The 23,805-nt window shown below is 48.0% G+C and overlaps 1 protein-coding gene across 2 annotated transcripts in view; it reads left to right on the top strand.

The window, feature by feature from the left end:
- CDK5RAP1 (CDK5RAP1 mitochondrial tRNA methylthiotransferase) overlaps positions 1–23,805 on the top strand; it is a 206,771-nt gene that overhangs the window by 58,397 nt on the left and 124,569 nt on the right. The window lies entirely within an intron of this gene.

Here is a 23,805-nt window from a genome sequence, read left to right as displayed (position 1 = left end):
CCGTCCCCATCGACATGCCACCCTCCTCTTTGCTAGCAAAAGAGTGATATCAAGGAATTTTCTGTAAGACTTAGGTACAGGCAGTGTATACCCAACCAATATTAACGGGGTTAGCATCCAGTGTCTCACCCACCATGGCTTCCAGGGCCTTGTGTACTTACTGCCAATAATCCCTCACAGCAGGGCATTCCCAAGACAAGTGGAGAAATCCAGCACCTCCCGCATTACAGCGCTCGCATCTATCATCATCAGACAAGTGAAATCTGATTTTTTTCGCTGGTGTATATTACAATCGCTGTAGGAACCTGTAATGGATAATCTTCAGCCTGCAGCTAGCAGAGATTCTGGCCGTAATATTACAACAGTAAAACCACTGCTCGTCGGTGATCTCAAGTGCTAAATCGTCTCCCCAGTGTGATCGGGCAGACCCCTTAATCCCTGTCGTTGCGCCCTAACATGTCCATATATGCCCGATACAAGGTACGACCCATCCGGCGAACCTAACATAAAATGTAGCGGGCCAAGTTGTCAGGCTCCTGGGGGTATTCCGGCAGAATCTCCTTCATCCCCTGACGCAGCCGTATGTAATAAAAAATATCCAGTGGAGTGGGTCGGCGATCTTTAAAAAAACAGATCCATGACATTGAATTGTCCATCAGTAAAAAGGTCACCTCACGTTTTCACTTTAAGTCGTTGGCATAGCAATTGGAAACCCGTCTCCTGTAGCAGCCCCAGCTTAGGATGATAGGTCAAGGGCATCCGCGCCGAGTAAAGTAAGGTACAACATAATATTTTAGCTATGCGCCGCCACACATCTATCTTACATGTGACAGTCGTAAATTGTGTCTCTATGGCTGCAGCAGGGCCTTGTATAAGGCCCCTCGGGGGGAAAAAGGATTCGCCACCCAGTCTTCCACCACCAGCTGAGGCATAAAGGGCTTGGGTATCATCCAATGATAGGTGTAATGCGCTTGGGCGCTCATATAGTAGATTTCGAAATCAGGAAGGTCGAAACCCCCTTTGTCATACGGCTGTGCCAGTACTGACCACTTAAGCCTCGGTTGTTTACCTCCCCAGAACAATCGACTCAACTAAGCTCCTAATGTCTTGAAAAAAAAGCACCCGGATAATAGGGAATATTCAAAAAAAGATATAAAAAGCGGGGTAGCACCACCATTTTAATGAGTAAAGCTCTACCCGCCATAGATAAAGGGAGGGAGAGCCAGCGATCAATAGAAGTGGTCAATTTGGTGATAGCAACACCATAATTGAGCCGACGCGTCTCCTCTCTATCTCTGGAAACCTGTATGCCCAAATATCGGAGATCTGAGTGGCACAATTCCAAAGGAAAGTCCAGAGAGAACTCCGACACTGCGTCAGTAAGGGGGTAGAATTGCGATTTGTTCCAGTTTATCTGTACCCCAGATATTCTGCCAAAGATAACGAACTCCCGCAACAAGGGAGTTAAGTTATGAAGTGGATCAGTAACAAAGAGCGTCATGTCGTCGGCGTACAGCAATACGGCAATCTGACGCTGGAAGCAGCGAAAAGCACCGACTGGGTGTAGCTGACCGAGACGACAGGCAAGCGACTCTATGGCTATAGCGAATAGGGGGGAGAGTGGACACCCCTGCCTAGTACCGCATGTAATATCAATTGAGGGGGACAAATGGCCATTAATAGGTATTTTTGCAGATGGCTGTGTGTATAACCGCTCAACCCAGGAGATAAAAAGCTTAGGGAATCCCATGCGTTGCAACACAGCAAAAAGGTAGTTCCATTCAACCGAGTCGAACGCCTTGGAAGCGTCGAGGAAAATCGCTGCCACAGGGAAAACAGGAGCCACTGTCCGAATCAATGAGAACAAGATCCGCAGATTGTGGGTAGTGGAGCGCTCAGTGACAAATCCCGATTGAACCGGCAATATGATTTTGGTCATCAAGAGGGACAAACGAGTGGCTAGCACCATGGCTAGGATCTTCGCATCACAATTTATCAGGGTTAGTGGGCAATATGAATCGCAAGACCCAGGATTTTTATCTGGTTTTAAGAGGGACGTGATCATGACCTCCCGCATCGAGCGGGGCAGAACCCCTTCACCCAAAGGCTCCTCGAAGACTTCACGAAGAATGGGAGCCATTATATCAATATAGTTCTTGTAGAACTCCGCTGGGAGTCCGTCCATTCCTGAAGCCTTACCATTCTTTAATGACATTATTACTTCTCTGATTTCGTCTAATTCGAAGGGTGCACTCAAGAAGGTCCTATGGACATCGCTGAGCCAGCATAGGGCGACATCTCCAAGGAACTCGTCAAACCGTACGTCCCCCGAGTGTTTGGTGGTATATAATGTACTGTAGTGCGAGACAACAACATTCAATATTCCCTCAGTGTCCCGACAGACCCTTCCCTCCGAGTTAGTGAATTCCTGAACAGTGTTGGTAAAGTGTGGGTTGCGGGTAATGACTGCAAGCGCCTTGCCAGGTCTGTCACCCTCACAGCACTTTCTTGCCGACCAGTGCCTACCACTTAACTTGGCTTCTCTCGCGGCCTCTTCATATTGCGTCAGCTTAGCCCGAAACTCAGCGTGTGCCTGTGTCACCTCTCCCCCCCCCCCCCCCCCCCCCCCCCCCACCATCCGGTTCTCTAGCTCTTTCATTTCGCGGTCAAGGGTACGCATCGTTCTTTTTTTTTTGTATATCCCGCAGGACGCCAAAGCTCTTCGATATACAGTAGCCTCGGATCGTTACTTTAAAGGCTTCCCAGATGTCAACCAAGCCCTTATGTCGAGGGAAAAAAATCAACAATTTCCTCCCCAAGTTCCTTCCTAAAGACCTCATTTAACAAGGCCGTGGACTGCAGCCGCCATTGCGGTCTGGGGCTATCCCACCCCGGCATATGCAAATGAATCAGGACCGGGCTGTGGTCAGGGTATGTTCTGGGCAAATGTACAGCCCTTTCCAGCCCCGCAAGCAGACCCCTGGTCAACAGGAAATAATCCAGTCGTGCCCATGTGCCTGTCGATGATGTAAAGTGAGTACCTTCCTGACGAAGTGGGTAGAGATATCGCCAGCTGTCCGTCAGGTCGCCTTCCTCCACTATCCCCATCAAAGCCTCCCTGTATCTAGTCTTGTATAGTGCGACCCCATCTGGCCTATCTTGTTTAGGTATCAGTGCAACATTGAAATCTCCCCCCCCCATATGACATGTAGGGAGCCTATATCTACTATTTTACCCCAGAGCATCATGAAAAATGTAGGTGTATCAACATTGGGGGCGTAACAGTTTACTAGGGTAACTGTGTCCCTCCCAAGACCACCCCACACAATGACATATCGTCCAGCAGGATCAAGGGCCTCACAAGAACCACAAATGGCACTGTTCGCTTAATCAGGATAGCAGTACCCATAGCGTATGTGGAGTAGGAAGAGAAGAAGCGAGTATTCGCCCACTTACTAGCAAATTGTGTGTGGGGATGTGGAGCTAGATGCGTCTCCTGCAGCATTGCTATATGAACCTGATAACTTTCCAAACGTGCTATAACGTTCTGACCCTTCCGAGCATCATTAAGTCCCCTAATGTTCCAGGATATAAATCTTAACTGCGATTCTTTCCCTGTCCCTGCCATACCTCGACATATGGTGTGTATCTGTGGTGTGGTGTGTATCCATTGTTGTGACTACCTCCCCATCGAATAAACAGACCACTATAGGGAACACGCATCTTCCCCGCCCCTCTGTAAGAAAAAAGACATCCTTTGTAACTGCACCTCCCCCCCTCCCACTGCTGCACCCCAATCATGCCAGCAGCGATCCCTCCCCCCTCCCCCCCATAACCAGAATAAACCAAAGATCAAAAGGGGTATTCCCATTGGGGTAACCATCTAGATGGCACACGGCAACCCTGCTGTTAATGAGGGAATCCTCAGGCCGTAGCGATTCCCAATGTTATCAGGGGTGTCCGGCATACCAGGAGAACATCAGCCTCAAACACCTCAATTAGCTAACCTTTTGTGTGTTAAGATACAAATGGCATAAACTATCAGTCAGCAGAACAAATATATGTTACAGTCTTGGAGCGTCCAGCATTCTCCCAGCCATCACCGCAGCTGTGGGGTCACAGTAGTATAGAAAAAGGACCAGTGGTTGCATGCCTGACCGCTCTCACTCCACTCCAGACAGCGTCTCCTCATCGATCTCTTCAGCATCAGCCAGGGCATTTTTACGTTTCTTCAGTGTTTTTAGGAATTTTTCGACTGACTGCGGAGTTGTGTGGAAGGTTTGTGTCCCTTGGTGTGTGATGCGCAGACGTGCCGGGTACAAGACAGCATAGTCCACCTGTTCCTGGTGTAACTTCTGCTTCACGATATTAAATTTGCGACGCTCCTCCTGCACTCGGGCAGTAAAGTCTGGGAAGATGGTGAATGAGACGCCCTCATAGTTGAGCAGCTTCTTCTCCCGCGCCACTCTAAGGACAACATCGCTGTCTCGATAGTTAAGCAGCCGCGCTATAATGGGTCTGCGAGTCGTCCCCGGCGGTGGTCTTAGGCCCAGTGATCGGTGTGCTCGATCAACTATAAATTGAGCTGAGAGGGCTCCTTCAGCAGTTATCTCCGTCAGCAGGCTCTCGACATATTGTTCTAGGCGCCCCGTGTTGGTACTTTCGGGAATACCTAAGATCCGAACGTTATTTCTTCTACTGCGTGCTTCGATGTCCTCATTCTTTGCGTCTATTATTCGCATCAGTTTGTCCATTTGGGTGACTGCTTTCTTTAGTTGCTCAGTGACATCCTCAGAGTCAGATATGCGCTGTTCTACCTCCTTGAGCCGACCCTCGTGAGTATCCAGCTTATGCGCTATACTGTCCATTTGGGTCTTAAGCGTATCTACCTTTTCCGTTATGGTTGCGAAGCCCTGTCGCATTCCTGTAAGGATGGTATGCAGTTCGTTATCTGGACAATGAGATGAAGCACCTGCCGTCTCCTCGGGTTGCTCCTCCTCAACCTCAGGTGGTTTCCATGCAGATTTTTTGTTTTCGAAGGTAATACGGGGTTGCCTGGGGTCCAGTCTTCCCATTTCGCCATGTGCGGTTGGTACCTACCGCTGCCAAGTCTATGTGCGTACACTGCACCCAAGGCGAACAGCAATTCTTATGGACGTGGGTATCCAGAGAGGATGAGGTTGATGTCAAAGGGGTCCTTGCTATGTGTAGGCAGTATAATGCTGTGCAGGAGGGACTCAGGGAGTTACAGCCAGTACTTCAGGGGGATGAATAATAAGAATGTTAGGGGTACCACAAGAGCTCCAATCCCCGGCTCGGAGGGGCAGAGAGGGCAGAACCCAGCATCAGCGGCCCAACTCTATGCGTCACAAGAATAGAGATCCTCCTGCCTCTAGCTTATATGGTATGCCTCGATAACATGAACAATCCACTTAGCCTCAGCGCAGCCACCACTGAAATCCACCAGTTCAGGGGCAAAAAGTGAGCAAGATGTAGTGAGCAACCTCGAATCCCTCCGACTCTGGGACAGCAGACCCCGCAAACTGCTCAAGCCATCTCGGCATCCGCCGCCATTTTGCGATATCCTCAGAGGTAATGGCTGTCCACCGCAGTACAGATCAATGATATCTCAAGTGTTGACAATGCCCCTACAACACCACCACCGAGTGATATTCCCAGAGGCAGTAGTTACCACACAGGAACCACTCGACAGCACTCTGGAGACAAGCGCGAAAAAGGCCACAGCACTGACGCGGCACACATAGACCCCGGCTAGCAGTGGAGTATGGCGGTGGCTTTCACCGGTGTATCAGGCAGCAGGTATTGTCACCAGCTGACGAAAATATGCCGCGTGGGCGGGGACCCCGTGAGTTCCTCTACAGGGGCAATGTAATGGCCTCCCGGCCGTTCATAATATCACAGTCGCGGTCACCGCCGCCATTTTGTCACCGCGGCCCACCTCTAGTACGGGACAGCAACGCCTTACTTGTGATCCGATTCTGGGCAGATAGCACTTAGCCAGGGCCGTCGGAGTTTGCAGATTCTCCCCACTGCTGCTACAGCCGGTTGTCGGGCAGGCCCGCCCAGTCTTTCAGTCCGCCTCGGGTGCGCGGCCCGCCTACCACATTGCAGCCTCGGTGCTCGCGTTGCTTCAGCCGCCGAGGTCAGGCTCCATCGTCTCTGCAAGCCAGACCTGTGCCACTTATTGAGCGGGTGAAATGCAGCTTTTATTACGCTACTCGCACCAAACTTGCAGCGCGTTGGTATCTTCAAGCCTTTAGCCGGGTTAAGTCACTCAGTATCACACGTTGAAAGGGTCATTAAGCCCAGAATAAATACAGGATCAGCAGCCGGACAGCGGAAGCCTCAGAGAACCGCGGCCATTCCGCTCGTGCGCCACCTAGCGCCCCAGCTTTAGTAACCTTGATTGGTTTCTGTTTGAGAAGGGTTTCCCTGTCTTTCTGATTGCTTTTAGTCAGGGCGGTAGCTAAACATTTTCTGCTATAACCCCTTTACTGTTGCTAAATCCGTTTTAAACGTAATAGTTCGCCATATGGTATGCTTTGAACCAAGTGGCCAGGGTGCGAGCTGCTGGCATGCAAAATTGCATTGAAGAACTTAACAAATCCCAATGTTCAACTCTTGAAAAACCCTTTTGTATATTGCCCTCATAACTCAAAGTGCTGACTGCGTAGAAAGGTATACAATATTAAACATATAGTGAAAACAAGAGATTACAAAAATTAAAAAAACATTGTTTGTTATTTAAAATTTAACAATTTATTACAAATCAATAAAATAGATGTTGGGTAACATCAGTAAAGCGCCATACATTAAAATTTAAATGTTGTTTTTGAAAAAAGTGCCGATACACATATATAACAGTAAAAAATCACAAAATTCAGAGTTGTCAAAGTTGTTGACGCAGCGTTTCGGTGTATTGCGATATCACCTTCATCGGGACAAACAATTCTATACAGAGAAAGCGAACCATTAGATACATTCATAGATCTTGTTAAAAAAACACATTTCTTTTACATTTTCCAAGGCACAGTCGTGTTTTCACAAATTATTATACTTTATTTGCTACACAAATATACGTTCCTATTAGTCGGTAATATGGCATTTGAGTTACAGTGGGCTATACATTTGGATTCCTAACTATGTGACGTGAAGTCACTATTAGGTAGCTGCTGTGAGGGTTCCCATAACCCTGTTGTAAGGGTGAGTACTATGTTCTAAATAATTAACTACTAGTAGACCACATTGGGTTCTTTATATAAAGATTCCCCTGTTTCTTTTTGCGTGCAGGTAACCACTTTAATAACACCTGAATCATTAGCTGCTGCTGGGAAGTGGGCATGTAATTACATTGTGTACAGTATTAACGAATGAACAACCCACTAATATATCCTAATGTGTATACATATGCTTCCCTATAGTGACACATTTTTTAAAATATGGTGGCCCCCTCTGGCCTTATCCTCACTACTGAGTTCCTGAAATTTACAGGTAATACCATATGACAGAGTCATTTATAAATTGTGGGCCCCTTATAACAAATAACTTGCAATTGGCCACTCAATGAATAGTCGTTTTCTGTCATCTTATGTCCTTCCCAGAAAGGAATTTCACATTTGATGTGTTAGACCAGAGCCTCTATCCTTTGAGATACAACGAACAGACAACCTCCAATTAAAACGAGAGGGATAATTAACTTTCGCAGGTATGTGCAATGGTTTATCTTCTTAAAGCTGCCTAATAGTGACTTCACGTCACATAGTTAGGAACCCAAATGTATAGCCCACTGTAACTCAAATGCCATATTACCGACTAATAGGAATGTATATTTGTGTAGAAAATAAAGTATAATAATTTGTGAAACACGACTGTGCCTTGGAAAATCTAAAAGAAATGTGTTTTTTAACAAGATCTATGAATGTATCTAATTGTACGCTTTCTCTGTATAGAATTGTCTGTCCTGATGAAGGTGATATCGCAATACACCGAAACGCTGCGTCGACAACTTTGACAACTCTGAATTTTGTGATTTTTTTTTTTACTGGTATATATGTGTATCTGCACTTTTTTTAAAAACATTTAAATTTTAATGTATGGCACTGTTCTGATGTTACCCAACATCTATTTTATTGATTTGTAATCAATTGTTCAATTTTTAAATAACAAACAATGTTTTTTAAATTTTTGTAATCTCTTGTTTTCACTATATGTTTAATATTGTATACCTTTCTACGCAGTCGGCACTTTGAGTTATGAGGGCAATATACAAAAGGGTTTTTCAAGAGTTGAACATTGGGACTTGTTAAGTGCTTCACTCCTATTCTCCTTGTCCCTAATTGGATTAATAAGGAGACCTCCCTTTTTCTTTTACGTGCAAAATTGCATTGCCAGCTGTTGGCTTTCTATGCGATTTTGTCTCAAGCCTATCCTGGTTTGCATACACTTCAACATCTAGAAAATGTATTTTGGTATTACTGATACAGGCAGTGAAGTGTAGATTTAGCTGATTGTTAATGATTTGTGCGATTAACATTTCCGCTTCTGACTGGGTGCCATGCCAATCTAAAAACAGATCGTCTATAAATCTCCACCAAATCTTGACATTATTTATCATGACATTAATGTGTTCATCCATCAGAACCAGCTCCTCCCACCAGCCCATGTGTAGCTGGGGGAGAAGCTGGCCCCAATGGCAACACCTCGAGCTTGCTGGAACCAGGTGTTTTGGAACATAAAGATGTCAGTAGTTAAACAACTTTCCACCATATTGATCAACATTTTGGTGTGTTCTCCATATTGTGGCCCCCTCCTTGAAAGATAATATTACAAGGCTTTAAGTCCATCTTTGTGTCTGATTGATGTATACAAAGAGGTTACATCCAGTGTGATCAACAAGTAGTCATCTCTCCAGGGAAAGTCCATCATTTGAGCTAAGAAATCCTCTGTGTCCTTGACGTAGGGTGTCAGTTTATGGACGTGCTCCTGTAGGAAGAAGTCTATGTAGATAGAAGTTTTCTCATAGATACTATTTCTTGCTGATATAATCGGCCTTCCTGGTAGATTTCTCTCATCCTTGTGAACTTTAGGGATAAAGTACATTAAAGGTGTAGTAGGGTTCGCATTCCACAAGTATTAATATTCATCTGTTGTTATTAAACTAGTGTTTCTCCAGGCTATAAGTTTCATTTTACAAGTTCCATGTACCATGTTAAAATTAATTTTGCTGCTGCGATAGAAACAGGTATTGTCATTAAGTTGACTCATTGCTTCCTTTACATACTCCTCTCTCTTCCATAGCACCACGTTGCCGCCTTTTCCGGCACTTCTAATGACTATTTCCTTGTTGTTTTTCAATTTAGTCATAAGTTGGTGGTATAGCAGTTCCCTTTTGGTGCAGTTGTTTTTTGCTTTATTTATTTTATTTTATTTATTTTGTAAATCAAATTTTTGAGACCGCTTACCACTTGTTTTCGGAAGATGTCGAAGATGTCCTTCAACATTAGATGATAAAACGTTGATGGTGGCTTAAAAGGTGTTTGGCACGGTTTGTCTGTTGCTGGGTGACCCCATAGACTCTGTGTTTTGACTTGCATTGCCATCTTCATCTATTAGATCATATAATACCTCCACCATCTGTTTGTCAGAGTCATCGTTACTTATTGCCGTTGCTGCATTACCTTGTGTTGTTATACTGTTAATGGCAGTAGTTGTATCATCAGCAGTAAGTTTTGATATATATATATATTCCTTCTGCTTGCTGAAGGTTTTTTGGATATGTGTGTATATATATATATATATATATATATATATATATATCCACACAGTCCAGGACCCCAAAATTGGAAATGCCACTCGGAAGCTGGTTATTAGACACTTCTTTATTGCAGCATGCCTGCGGATTTCAAACAGGAAAGCACTTTCCAACTGCTTAATGTGCCAAACGCGTTTCAAGAGACACCAAGCTCTCTTCGTCAGTGGCTGAGAGTTCAAAATGAAGCAGCAGCATGTGTCCTTTATTTAATATCAAGCACCCGCCCTCCTTCGGGCGTGGCCACACTTGGCCCTCTGGGCGCTGTAGTTCTAAAGTTTTATTTTTCCAAGTGGATGCGCACTTCATTAAAATATTGGTCACAGCATCAAAGGCGGAAGGGGAACGTGATGCAATCCAGGTATGCGTGCGAGCCCGCACTTTGTATTTCAGCAAAAAAGCAGAACGGATTACAAGCATGGGATTCTACTACCACCCACTTGGAATGAAAACATGTACAATTTTAATGAAGTGCGCATCCACTTGGAAAAATAAAACTTTAGAACTACAGCGCCCAGAGGGCCAAGTGTGGCCACGCCCGAAGGAGGGCGGGTGCTTGATATTAAATAAAGGACACATGCTGCTGCTTCATTTTGAACTCTCAGCCACTGACGAAGAGAGCTTGGTGACTCTCGAAACGCGTTTGGCACATTAAGCAGTTGGAAAGTGCTTTCCTGTTTGAAATCCGCAGGCATGCTGCAATAAAGAAGTGTCTAATAACCAGCTTCCGAGTGGCATTTCCAATTTTGGGGTCCTGGACTGTGTGGATGTTTAGCGGCCTCCCAGGTCGCGGATTTTGCCCTTTGAGATCATACCTCGACCTCTGCTGACATATTGGTCACAGCATCAAAGGCGGAAGGGGAACGTGATGCAATCCAGGTATGCGTGCGAGCCCGCACTTTATTTCAGCAAAAAAGCAGAACGGATTACAAGCATGGGATTCTACTACCACCCACTTGGAATGAAAACATGTACAATTTTAATGAAGTGCGCATCCACTTGGAAAAATAAAACTTTAGAACTACAGCGCCCAGAGGGCCAAGTGTGGCCACGCCCGAAGGAGGGCGGGTGCTTAATATTAAATAAAGGACACATGCTGCTGCGTCATTTTGAACTCTCAGCCACTGACGAAGAGAGCTTGGTGACTCTCGAAACGCGTTTGGCACATTAAGCAGTTGGAAAGTGCTTTCCTGTTTGAAATCCGCAGGCATGCTGCAATAAAGAAGTGTCTAATAACCAGCTTCCGAGTGGCATTTCCAATTTTGGGGTCCTGGACTGTGTGGATGTTTAGCGGCCTCCCAGGTCGCGGATTTTGCCCTTCGAGATCATACCTCGACCTCTGCTGACATATTGGTCACAGCATCAAAGGCGGAAGGGGAACGTGATGCAATCCAGGTATGCGTGCGAGCCCGCACTTTATTTCAGCAAAAAAGCAGAACGGATTACAAGCATGGGATTCTACTACCACCCACTTGGAATGAAAACATGTACAATTTTAATGAAGTGCGCATCCACTTGGAAAAATAAAACTTTAGAACTACAGCGCCCAGAGGGCCAAGTGTGGCCACGCCCGAAGGAGGGCGGGTGCTTGATATTAAATAAAGGACACATGCTGCTGCTTCATTTTGAACTCTCAGCCACTGACGAAGAGAGCTTGGTGACTCTCGAAACGCGTTTGGCACATTAAGCAGTTGGAAAGTGCTTTCCTGTTTGAAATCCGCAGGCATGCTGCAATAAAGAAGTGTCTAATAACCAGCTTCCGAGTGGCATTTCCAATTTTGGGGTCCTGGACTGTGTGGATGTGTAGCAGCCTCCCAGGTCGCGGATTTTGCCCTTCGAGATCATACCTCGACCTCTGCTGACATATTGGTCACAGCATCAAAGGCGGAAGGGGAACGTGATGCAATCCAGGTATGCGTGCGAGCCCGCACTTTATTTCAGCAAAAAAGCAGAACGGATTACAAGCATGGGATTCTACTACCACCCACTTGGAATGAAAACATGTACAATTTTAATGAAGTGCGCATCCACTTGGAAAAATAAAACTTTAGAACTACAGCGCCCAGAGGGCCAAGTGTGGCCACGCCCGAAGGAGGGCGGGTGCTTAATATTAAATAAAGGACACATGCTGCTGCTTCATTTTGAACTCTCAGCCACTGACGAAGAGAGCTTGGTGACTCTCGAAACGCGTTTGGCACATTAAGCAGTTGGAAAGTGCTTTCCTGTTTGAAATCCGCAGGCATGCTGCAATAAAGAAGTGTCTAATAACCAGCTTCCGAGTGGCATTTCCAATTTTTATATATATATATATATATATATATATATATATATATATATATATATATATATATATATATATATATATTCACTGAAAAAACCATAGGTTTCAGGGAAGTTATAGTTAGTTGGACATTCTTCTCGTACAAAACCATAGAAATTCCCCTGTTATAATTAGTTCAGCTAACTATAACTCACGCACCCGCAATGCACTGCTGCTGACGTCAAATATTACATCATTCATGACATGGTCAGTGACATCACTGATGACATCATCCGGTGACTGTGTTTTTCTTTAAAGTTTAAATATGTTTTTTATATATATATGCCAAGGTGTATTAAAGAATGAGTGAGTGTATAAGTGTCTGGATGGAAGATTTAGTAGGTGCGTGACTGATTGTTTAAGTGAGTGATTACATGTGTCTTACTGAATGCATGGGTTAGTAACTAAACTGTGTGAATGGCTGTATCAGTCTGTTGTTGTTGTATAAGCTGCTGCATGGGTTGGAAGTAGCTATATGAGTGTCTATATGGGTTATCGATTGGTTGCTTGAGTATTGTGACTCTGCATAGATGTTTGGTTGGTTCACTGTGTGTATGGGTTCAAGAGTGCATGTGGAAATAGCTGTATGGTTGGGTGAATGTGTGTATGGGTATGTTGGTGTGTGAATGAATTTCTCAGTGGTATATGTCCAAGTAACTACATATGTAAAAGGTAGTGTATGTGAGAGTTGAAGTATATAAATGACTATACGTGAGAGTCAGTGATTGTGAGACTGGCTGTACGGATGAGTGTGTACTTGTATCAGTGATTGTATAAGAGAGTAAGCATGTGTTTGTTTCTGTTTGAATAAGTAATGTGGTGTGTGTAACTGTATAGGTCAGTAAATTAGAGTGTGATTGATTCTTTGCATGACTGACTAGGTGTGTGAGTAATTATAGATTTGTGGTGGTGTTTGAGTGCATGTATATGTGTATTAGTGCTTATGATAGTGTTGTATTGATGAGTGACTGCATGTATGTGTGATTGTATGGGTGGATGAGTGGATGTGTGTGTAGACCTAGGAATCAGTGAGTATGTATGTAGTATCTGGTATTGGTGCATCAATGGTTTTGAAAATGGTAGTCTGTATTTTACAGTGGGTGTATTAAAGATTGTATTAAAGTGTGAGGAGGTGCATCAGATTTTCACGTGGATGATGTCATCGGTGATGTCACTGACCATGTCATGAATGATGTAATATGTGACGTCATCATCAGTGCATTTCAGGTACGCAAGTTATAGTTGGCTGAACTAACTATAATGGGGGAATTACTATGATTTTGTACAAGAAGAATGTGCAACTAACTATAACGTCGCTGAAACCTATGTTTTTTTTTCAGTGAATTTCTAAGGTTTTTTAAATGCTAGTTCCTAACTATAACGTGCCTAAAACCCTATGGTTTTTTCAGTGAATTGCAAAGGTTTTTTTACATGCTAATTTCTAATTAAAATGTTCAGTAAACCTATGGCGTTTTCTGTGATTTTAAATTATCATCCCATTCTCAACCTGGAGAAAATGGCAGATATTGGCAGTTTTCCATCGATAGCTTCTGCAAAAAAAATCGCCACTAATGAGAGCTACAGCTAACGCTAATGATATGCAGAGTAGGCGTTCCTGTAGAGAAATAACACAAAAACACCACTTCTCGATATTTTCAACGACCAGTCAAATCTGCAATGCGATCCAAAACCAGGCGAAAAGCCACGTTGGCAGTCGAAATTTACCATATGCCTTTTACTGGTGTAAAGCAGAACGACTACCTACAGTATGAAAAGGAGCCCAGTCCAGAGCCACATCTGAAGACCAACACATGTCATAGAGCTACTGATCATGCAGCTCCAACTCCCAAAAAGGCCACAACACCCACCGCCACCACCCCAGGACCTCCGCCCAGGACTACACCCCCCCTTCTACCACCTAGGCAGCGCAGAACAGGACAGCGGATCTTCCCAAAACGACATGGCCCCTCAGCCGCACAATAGCTGAATTTTGGGAGCTGTGGGAACCAAGCATGTGTGAATGAAGCAAGTCACCCATCAGTAACAATGTACACAATGCCAAGTGTAGCCAAGTGTAGCGGAGATGTGCTGGGCAGACCTCACTATGCAGAGCACAGATCTCTCTATGTGGACATACACTCCTGGTGCCTGTAGTGTTGTAGACACTGGACGCAACCATGTTACCTCAGGGAGGTGGGGAAGATCTCGATCATGTAGCTGTGCCCCCCCCCCCCCCTGTAAGCAGAAGCTTAAGCGGAGTGGGCTGGTCCAACCTACGCCACTCCAGCGTAGGAGTGTAAATAAATAGGCTGGGGTTCTGGGTGGTTCACTTCTGGGAAGGCCAATGTGTTTGCCAAAGCGGTGGCCCTCACCCTGCTATGAGGCCGCCTCCGTGACCGCCGGCCTCCTCGAAACAGGCCCCCTGCGATCCCAACGGCACAGCACCGCAGAGTTTTGTCTGTACAGACTACTGCCTTTGATGTACACTGCAGACAGCAGGGCTCACAATTCAGATTGAGTCGCAATTGCAGATGACGCAGTCCAGTAGGCAACAGACATTGCTCCCAGTGCGGCCTGCCCAGACCACACATCATCGCTGGCTGAGCACACGCTGCGCACACGCTGAGTGCTTCAGGTACCAATAACTCTGTGCAGCTCAAGTCAACGCCATATGGCTGTGGGCCCTTCCTGACCGCTGCCTCCGGCCTACACTGCGGTCAGCAGGGCTCAAAATTCAAGATTAGTACCGATGCAAATTGAGTAAGAGACTATAATCAGTTAAGAAGACCAAATGCTCCTAATCTGTGCAGCTCAAGTAATGTAATGTAGAGGTACTTGTATAGCACACGACTACCCGGAGGCATCTCTCAGTGTGGCCCGCCCGGACCACGCCTCATCGCAGGCTGCGTACACGCTGAGCAACAGAGGTACCACTAACTCAGTGCACCACAAGTCAATGCCACGTGGCCTTATTGATGCAGAATACATTAGACAAAAGACATTGCTATCAGTACGGCCCTCCCGGACAACGCATCATCGCAAGCTCCACACACGCTGGTTGCTTCATGTGCCACTAACTGTGTAGCTCAACTCAACGCCATGTGGCTGTGGGCCTTTGCTGACCGCTGCCTCCGGCCTACACTGTGGTCAGCAGGGCTCACAATTCAAATTCAGTCTTGATTCATTTATTTCAGGGTCCAGTAGGCAACTAACTAAAATTTTCCTGAAACCTACATGTTTCGACAATGTATTCCATGCATATTTCATCTTTTCCTCCATACGCCTACACTGCGATCAGCAGGGCACACAATTCGAATTCAGCCTTGATTCATTAATTGCTGAGAGAATTGTACTCTGTCGTTGGATTTTTTCAAGACGACATACAAAAAACATTCCTCGGTCTGTGCTGACTACTGCCTTCGATCTACATTGCGGACAGAAGGGCCCACAATTGAGATCGAGTTGCAATTGTAGATGACGCAGTCCAGTAGGCAACAGACATTGCTACCAGTGAGGCCCTCCCGGACTACGCATCATCGCTGACTGTGCACACACTGAAGGTTTCTGATGCCCATACCTCAGTGCACCACAACTCATGGACCCTTTATGATAGAATCTTTTATGTATGATTTCAGATCTGTTGTCCCTACCTCGGTGCACCACAAGTCATGGACCCTTTTCGATAGAATCTTTTGTGTATTATTTCACATCTGGTGCCCCTACCTTACTGCAGCACAAGTCATAGACCCTTTATGATTGAATCTCTGTGTGTGATCCGATAATTGCTGTTGTACTTCTTGCCAACACCAACCATTCCCTGAAGGCTGGCTTACACTCACCCCACACGTATCCAGGTTCACTGGACATGTGACCCTGGTAATAAAAAGGGGTGAGCGCACGTGCCCGTACCCAGTTCTACTAACTATCTAACTGTGTCCATGTGTTCATTATGTATGCATGATGCTGCCCCTGGGCCCTACCACATTACATTGTGCTGTGGATAGCGTACCCAACCCTGTTACCTCTGGCAGTGGGGAAAACTTAGGTTATGTAATCTTGGTCATTGTATAAGTAGATAAGTAGAGACTGGATCATTACAGTACCACAAGGAGAGTGTTTAGTGAATTTATAAGTGCTTTGGGATTGGCAGAGTGATTGGATAAGTACATATGTTGGCGGAGCCTAACCCCCGAGCCCAAGCTTGCCTCTAATTGGCTGCCCTCCATGTGCCAAAAACTCAAATTTTAACTTTGCATGGCCCTGTATTGATCCAGCTGCAACACTCTACTGAATGTGCAATAAACATTCATATCCACAGTGATATGTCATGTTAAGATCTTTTATGTGTGGAAGTATGGATGAATGTAGGGTCAGTGATTCCCCCTTGGGTCACAGGGTGACATATTGGCGCTTGCGGCCCGCATGGCGCCCACACTACAACAGAGACACCCTCATTAGTTGATTCCTCAAACAGCCCAGGACGGACCCATGGCCACAGCTCCGGATTCATTGTTCACAGCCTCACGCAGAACTGGCATTCGCCAGGCCAGCCCACTCCACTTACGCTTACAGGGAGGAACAACAACACTACTTGTCCCAGGTCTTCCCTCTAGTGATCTGCTGATCACAGGTCTAGTTGTCAGCATGCCACAGCCACTCCCTCACAGCTGGTTTACACCCACACCACACCTATGCAGCACAAGCCTCACAGAACATGTGACCAATCCAATAAAAAGGGCCCGGCCCACGTGCTGGAGGCCATTTCCATTCTCTCCCATGATTTGAAGTACACAGAGTTGGTGGCAGCCAAGGCACTTTACCCGACACAGGCCTCCCGCCACGTGGCGATGACTTGAGTTCCATTGACTTAGTGCCACCAGAGCTGAGCGGGCATGCAGCCTGTGATGATGCGTGGCCTCGATACACCATCCAGGCAATCAAGACCCGATTTGAATTGTGAGCTCGGGTTGAACCGCGTGTACGCCATGGCTGAGGAGGTTGCTTCGGCACATGGTGGGCCCTCTTGGACACACGCTATTGGCGGAAGGTGAGTGGAGAGGCTGGTTTGAGCAGCGGCAGGCAGTCCCCTCTGGGCAGTGGGAGTGGATGCTGTGCAGCTGCCCGGGTGCGCAGGGGCGGCCACACACCTCTGGGTGGTGGGAGTGGATGGGGTGCAGCAGCCTGGGTGCGCAGGGGCGGGCAGACACCTTTAGGCGGCGGGAGTGGATGCGGTGAGGCAGCCTGGGTGCGCAGGAGCGCAGCAGCGATTTAGATGTGTGCAGTTGTATGTACTCTGCCATTACTGATTCTATACTATGTTTCAGATGAGTGAGCTTGAGGGCTGCAGTATGCCCCGGCACATGGTTGGAGACACACCAGTGGCAGAAAGGTGAGCTGTGAGGGTTTTGTCCGCAGTGTCGGCACTCCCTCTCCATCTCTTCCTTTCTCTCCCTCAGACTCATCCTCTGTTTCTCTCTCTCTCTTCCTCTCTGTCTAAATCTTTCTCTCTCTTCCTCTCTCTCTCACACTGTTTCTCTCTCTTCCCCTGTCTCTCACTCTTTCTCTCTCTCTTCCTCTCACTCTTTCTCTCTCTCTCTCTCTCTCTCTCTCTCTCTCTCTCTCCTTTGATGGGTGCATGACGCACAATCTTATCTTGCTTTTTGTTTTGCAGGCTGTGATTCACAGATTGTTGAACCCCCCCCGACACGGGCCTCCTGCCACGTGGGGATTACTTAATTTCCACAGAGTTAGTGCCACCAGAGCTGAGCGGGTGTGCAACATGCGATGATGCGTGGCCTCCATACACCATCCTGGCAATCAAGACCGGATTTGAATTGTGAGTTTGGCTCGACCGTGTGTACTCCACGGCTGAGGCTGTTGCTTCGGCACGTGGTGGGCCCTCTTGGACACATGCCAGTGGCGGAAGGTGAGCAGTGAGGCTTGTTTGCGAAGCAGCGGGCAGTCACCTCTGGGCGGTAGGAGTGGATTGTGTGCAGCAGCCTGGGTGCGCAGGGACAGGCAGACACCTCTGTGCAGTGGGAGTGGAAGAGGTGCAGCAGCCTGGGTGCGCAGGGGTGAGCAGACACCTCTGGGCAGCAGGAGTGGATGGGTGCAGCAGCCTGAGTGCTCAGTGGCGGGCAGACACCTTTGGGCGGCGGGAGTGGAAGGGGTGCATCAGCCTGGGTGCGCAGGGCGGGACAGCGATTTAGGCTTGTGCAGTTGTATGTACTCTGCCATTACTAATCCTATACTATGTTTCAGATGAGTGAGCTTAAGGGCTGCACTATGTCCCGGCACATGGTTGGAGACACACCATTGGCGGAAAGGTGAGCTGTGAGGGTTTTGTCCACAGTGTCGGTACTCACTCTCCCTCTCCATCTCTTCCTTTCTCTCTCTCACACTCTGTCTCTCTCTCTTCCTCTCTCTCTCTTCCTCTCTTTCTCTCTCTCTCTTTCTCTCTCTCTCTCTTTCTCTCTCTCTCTTCTGCTCTCTCACGCTGTTTCTCTCTTTCTCTCTCTTCCTCTCTCTCAAACTCTTTCTTTCTTTCTTTCTCTCTCTCTCTGTATTCCTCTGTCACTCTTTCTCTCTTTCCTTTGATGGGCGCATGACGCACAGTCTTGTTTTCCTTTTTGTCTTGCAGGCTGTGATTCACAAATTGTCGAGGGATGACCCGCCATGGCTGTACCTACTTTTATTTGTTGTTGTTTTGTTTAAATAAAATGTTTTATATGTAAATCCATCGATGACTGTGATTCTCATTTCTCCAAACTAATATGCAAATTTTTTATTATAATTGTGCAACATCAGCTGATTTGTTACGTTCCAGATTTCGGAAGGTTGCTGAGACATTTGTTTGTCGGGGGAGTCAGGGGGGATGGCGGACACAGGGCTGGTGGCAGGGGGTTTCAGGGTACTGTTTTGTGTCCGAGCTGCATGATCTTTGGCTCCATGGCATCTGTTGTTGCTCAGGTGTGGCTGTGGGCTGGGCTCCCTTCAATATTGCATGTTGTAGTCCGACTTTACACCAGGTCAGAGCAGGTGTAAACTTCCTGCTGCTAATGCACCTTATTGCATGTTTTGTATTCTCTTCGACGATCTTGCTGGTGGTTGAAAAAGTTGCGAAGTGGTGTGTTCGCTGCTTTTTGCACGGGAACGCCTACTCTGTATCTCATTAGCGATATTTGCCAGGGTCCTCCGTGATGATGCTTTTTGAGACTGTTCTCACTGGTGATATGTTTGCACCAGCTTGTGAATGGTGCGTTAAATTTATCACCATTTTGGCTGCGATAAAGTGCTGTTAACTCAGCGATGTGTCTTTGAGAATATGCCCCTTGGTGTTTTATAGTCCTAAGTACTTGAGTGCCGCGCTGAGAGCCGTGCACCCATCGCGTTCACACTAGGGGGCCGCGCTGAGAGCTGTGCACCCTTCGTATTAATACCAGGGGGCCGTGCTGAGAGTTGCGCACCCTTCATATTCACACTAGGGGGCCTCTCTAGGGTCGCAACGCCAAACTTTAAAAAAAAAAAGAAAAAGTATTCACTTTCATTAATTTACTTTAACCTCGGGGACCCCATTCCCCAAGGCATGCCCACATCTACATATTTTTTTTCCTTCAAAGGGCCCCCTCCCAGGCCACTTCGGCCCCGGGGACCCCATCTCCCGGGGCCTGGCCTCTCTGATGGGGACCGTGGGGGGAACCCCAAAGCCCCCACAGTTCCGTCGCCTCCCCACCTCCTGCGGGAGCCGGCATTCTTTTTGGGCAATGGGAGCTGCTAACATGCAGCTTCCCTTGCCCAAAAGCACTTCTCCTTTCCTTTATTAAGGGAAGAGGAGGTTTTCCTCCTCTCGCTTCAACAAAGCAAACCAGGGTTTGCCATCACAAGGTGGAAGCAATGCTCCCGCCCTGTCGTAATAAACGGTAATGTCCCGGGGGTGGACACCCCGGGACATTGCAGTACCCAGCCCTGGACGGTGACGGTCCCCAGGGCCATCAAGCACTCCAGGAGGGGGCCGCGCGGCCCCCCTCACTCTATTTTCAAAGACCTAGGGTGGTGGTGGTGGTCCCCGGGGCTGCGGGAAGAACATGTGTCCTCCCGCACCTAAGTTACATAGCCCGAGGGGGAGTGCGCATTCGGACGTTTAAAAAAACCTAATTGGGGAGGTCCTTGCGGTCGCCAGTTGGTAGTTATAGTTAGAACCTGGTTTCCATAGGAAAATAATTGTTTGATTTGCTAATAACTTTGGCGTTGTTTGATGAATCTTCGGTAGAACCGAGTTACAAGAAAACAGTCGAAAAAAGATTAAGAGAGAAGAAAAGGGGGCAGAGTAGAAACACCCTGACCCCCTAGTCCTGCTCACGGGGGTCTCACAACGATCCGCAGGCTTAAAAATTATTTTTTGTTAGTAAAAAAAAGGAATGCGCGCTGGGTGCTCGAATCCGACGGTAAAAATTGAAAAAAAATGAAGCTGGGTCTCACCCCCTTCATTTAAATGAGCCCCCGGGTGGGCCAGGTTCCGGGAGCAATCCTGTAATTATATTTTGGGGGCTTGTGGGGCATCTGCAGCACTGGGGACCTCTACCTCCTATGTAAATTAGGTACGGGAGGGCACACGGACCTCCCGCAATCCAGGGGATAGCCACCTCCCCGGTGCTTGTTGTCTTATTGTTCGAGGGGCTTCGAAGCCACCCCATTTCCCGGGGATCGTCACCGTCCAGGGCTTTAATGAAATATGCAGGGTGGGTCTTGTGGGGCCCGAAGCCTCGGGGACCATCTCCACCCCGGGGCTGTGAAAATAGAGGGAGGGGCCAAGCATTCCCCCTCCTGGAGCGCTTGATGGCCCTAGGGACCGCCACCCCCCAGAGCCGGCTCTTGCGATGTCCTGGGGTGTGCATCCCCGGGACATTTCAGTTTGCTATGACTGGGCGGGAGCATGGCTTCCACCCTGTGATAGCAAACCCTAATTTGCTTAGTTGAAGCGAGAGGAGGAAAACCTGGTCTTGCTTTAATAAAGCGAATCCGGATGGTAAAAATGAAAAAAACTAATGAAGCAGGGTCTCACCCCTTCATTTAAATGAGCCCTCGGGTGAGCCAGGTTCCAGGGGCAATCCTATAATTATATTTTGGGGGCTTGCTGGGCCTCTGCAGCACTGGGGACCGCCACCTCCCAGGTAAATTAGGTGCGAGAGGGCACACGGACATCCCGCAGTCCAAGGGATCGCCACCTCCCCGGAGAAGGAGAAGGAGAGGGAGACAGAGGGAGGGAGACAGACGGAGACAGACAGAAGAAGGAAGACAGAGGGAGAGAGAGGGAGTAAGATAGAGAGAGGGAGGGAGACAGAGAGGGAGAAAGACAGAGGGAGAAAGACAGAGTGAGTGAGACAGAGGGAGACAGAGAGAGGGAGGGAGAGAGAGGGAGAGAGAGAGAGAGATAGTGAGAGGCAGACAGACAGAGGGAGGGAGACAGGGAGATAGGGAGACAGAGGGAGACAGACAGAGGGAGACAGACAGGGTAGATAGAGGGAGGGAGACGGAGGGAGGGAGACGGAGGGAGGGAGACGGAGGGAGGGAGACGGAGGGAGGGAGACGGAGGGAGGGAGACGGAGGGAGGGAGACCGAGGGAGGGAGACCGAGGGAGGGAGACAGAGGGAGGGAGACAGAGGGAGGGAGACCGAGGGAGGGAGACCGAGGGAGGGAGACAGAGGGAGGGAGACCGAGGGAGGGAGACCGAGGGACGGAGACCGAGGGACGGAGACAGAGGGACGGAGACAGAGGGACGGAGACAGAGGGACGGAGACAGAGGGACGGAGACAGAGGGACGGAGACAGAGGGACGGAGACAGAGGGACGGAGACAGAGGGACGGAGACAGAGGGACGGAGACAGAGGGACGGAGACAGAGGGACGGAGACAGAGGGACGGAGACAGAGGGACGGAGACAGAGGGACGGAGACAGAGGGACGGAGACAGAGGGCGACAGACAGAGGGCGACAGACAGAGGGCGACAGACAGAGGGCGACAGACAGAGGGCGACAGACAGAGGTAGACAGACAGAGGTAGACAGACAGAGGTGGGAGAGCGACAGAGGGAGGGAGACAGACAGAGGTAGACAGACAGAGGTAGACAGAAAGAGGGGGGCGAGCGACAGAGGGAGGGAGACAGACAGAGGTAGACAGACAGAGGTAGACAGAAAGAGGGGGGAGAGCGACAGAGGGAGGGAGACCGAGGGAGATACACAGACAGTGGGAGATAGACTGAGACAGATAGAGGGGGAAGACAGAGAGAGAGAGAGGGAAGGAGACAGAGAGAGGGAGACAGAGAAAGAGAGAGAGAGGGAGACAGAAAGAGTGAGCGAGACAGAGGGAGACAGAGAGAGACCGAGAGAGGGAGAGATAAAGAGAGGGAGGGAGACAGAGAGATAAAGAGAGAGCGAGAGAGAAAGTTGTGTGTATGCCGAGTCTGGTGGCTCAGTGGACGAAGGCGTCCACTGCAGGGGCCTGTGTTCAACCTCATAGTCACAGGTTTTTTTTTTGCTCTAGCCCCGCCCCCTCCCCCACTGACCCCACCCACACCCGTGCGGCCCTCGGCCACAAACCACACTGTAAATTTGCCCCCCTGAGAGAAAGTTTGTGAGTACCCATGATTTAGGAGGATGGAGAGGAAAACCATCTCAGAGTGCTTATTTAAAATTCGTGAATGAATATGGCAGTCTGATTAATAAAAGTATTGCCAAGACATTAGGGGCCTGATTATGATGTCGGTCTGAGTTGCCCCTCAACCAACATCTGTGGGGATTTGGACCAACCGTCTTCTGGTTGGCGGTCCAAAACCCCAATTATGATACAGCTGCACATGGTTCGCTTGCAAACTCCCATTTCCCTATGGGACCTTGTGCAGTGGTCAGAAACGGTCCGCAGCGCAAGCTCTTGTAGGGAAATGTGAGTTACTGTAAATCCCTGCACCGTTTGGCAGGCACCTCATGGTCTAGGGATTTAAAGGGAGGCACCAAGGTGCAACCCCCCAGACCACAAGTGGAGGCCACTGAAGGAGGGGAGTCTTGCTGGAGCCTCCCAAACTTGCTTACCAGCAGGTTTTTCCTGTCAAAGCCCAACTTGGCAAGTCTGCAAGAAACAGACATCATAATCCAGAGACGGAAACGCTGTCCTTAAGGGATTAAGTGGTGGTTCAGACTGGCCGACGTGCTCCTTGAGCCCTTGGGAAACCAGTCGGATTGACCAGCTGGTTTGGACTCCGACCACCGTCCTTGTATTACAGCGGTTGGACTTCAAATCAAGGATGTCGGACGATAAGCTTCCGATGAGCAATTGGAGGCTTACCGATCGACATCCTAACCAGGCTCTCGTCTGCAATCCGCTTAGGGCTGCATTAGATAACTACTGTGTTTCTGATAAAGTTGTTCATAGACTCCGCTTTTGTGGTTATTTGCACCAAGGCTTTGGAGTACTGAGCAATACCTGGGTTAGAAGTTGATAGACGTGGCATGTTTTATTGTCGTATAGCATAAGGCCACAATGACTGTAAATTGGCTGTGCCACGAGACAGACACCCTATGACTTATGCTGTTTAACATCCACACTAAGGGTCCTATTAGGATGGCGGGCGGATCCCGTCGTGTAAATGGACCGCCCGCCATAAGGA

Source organism: Lissotriton vulgaris, chromosome 7 (genome assembly GCF_964263255.1).
Source record: "Lissotriton vulgaris chromosome 7, aLisVul1.2, whole genome shotgun sequence".
In the NCBI taxonomy this organism is placed as follows: domain Eukaryota; kingdom Metazoa; phylum Chordata; class Amphibia; order Caudata; family Salamandridae; genus Lissotriton; species Lissotriton vulgaris.
Note: the sequence above shows the minus strand (reverse complement) of the source record. Positions and strands in the feature narration are given on the sequence as shown.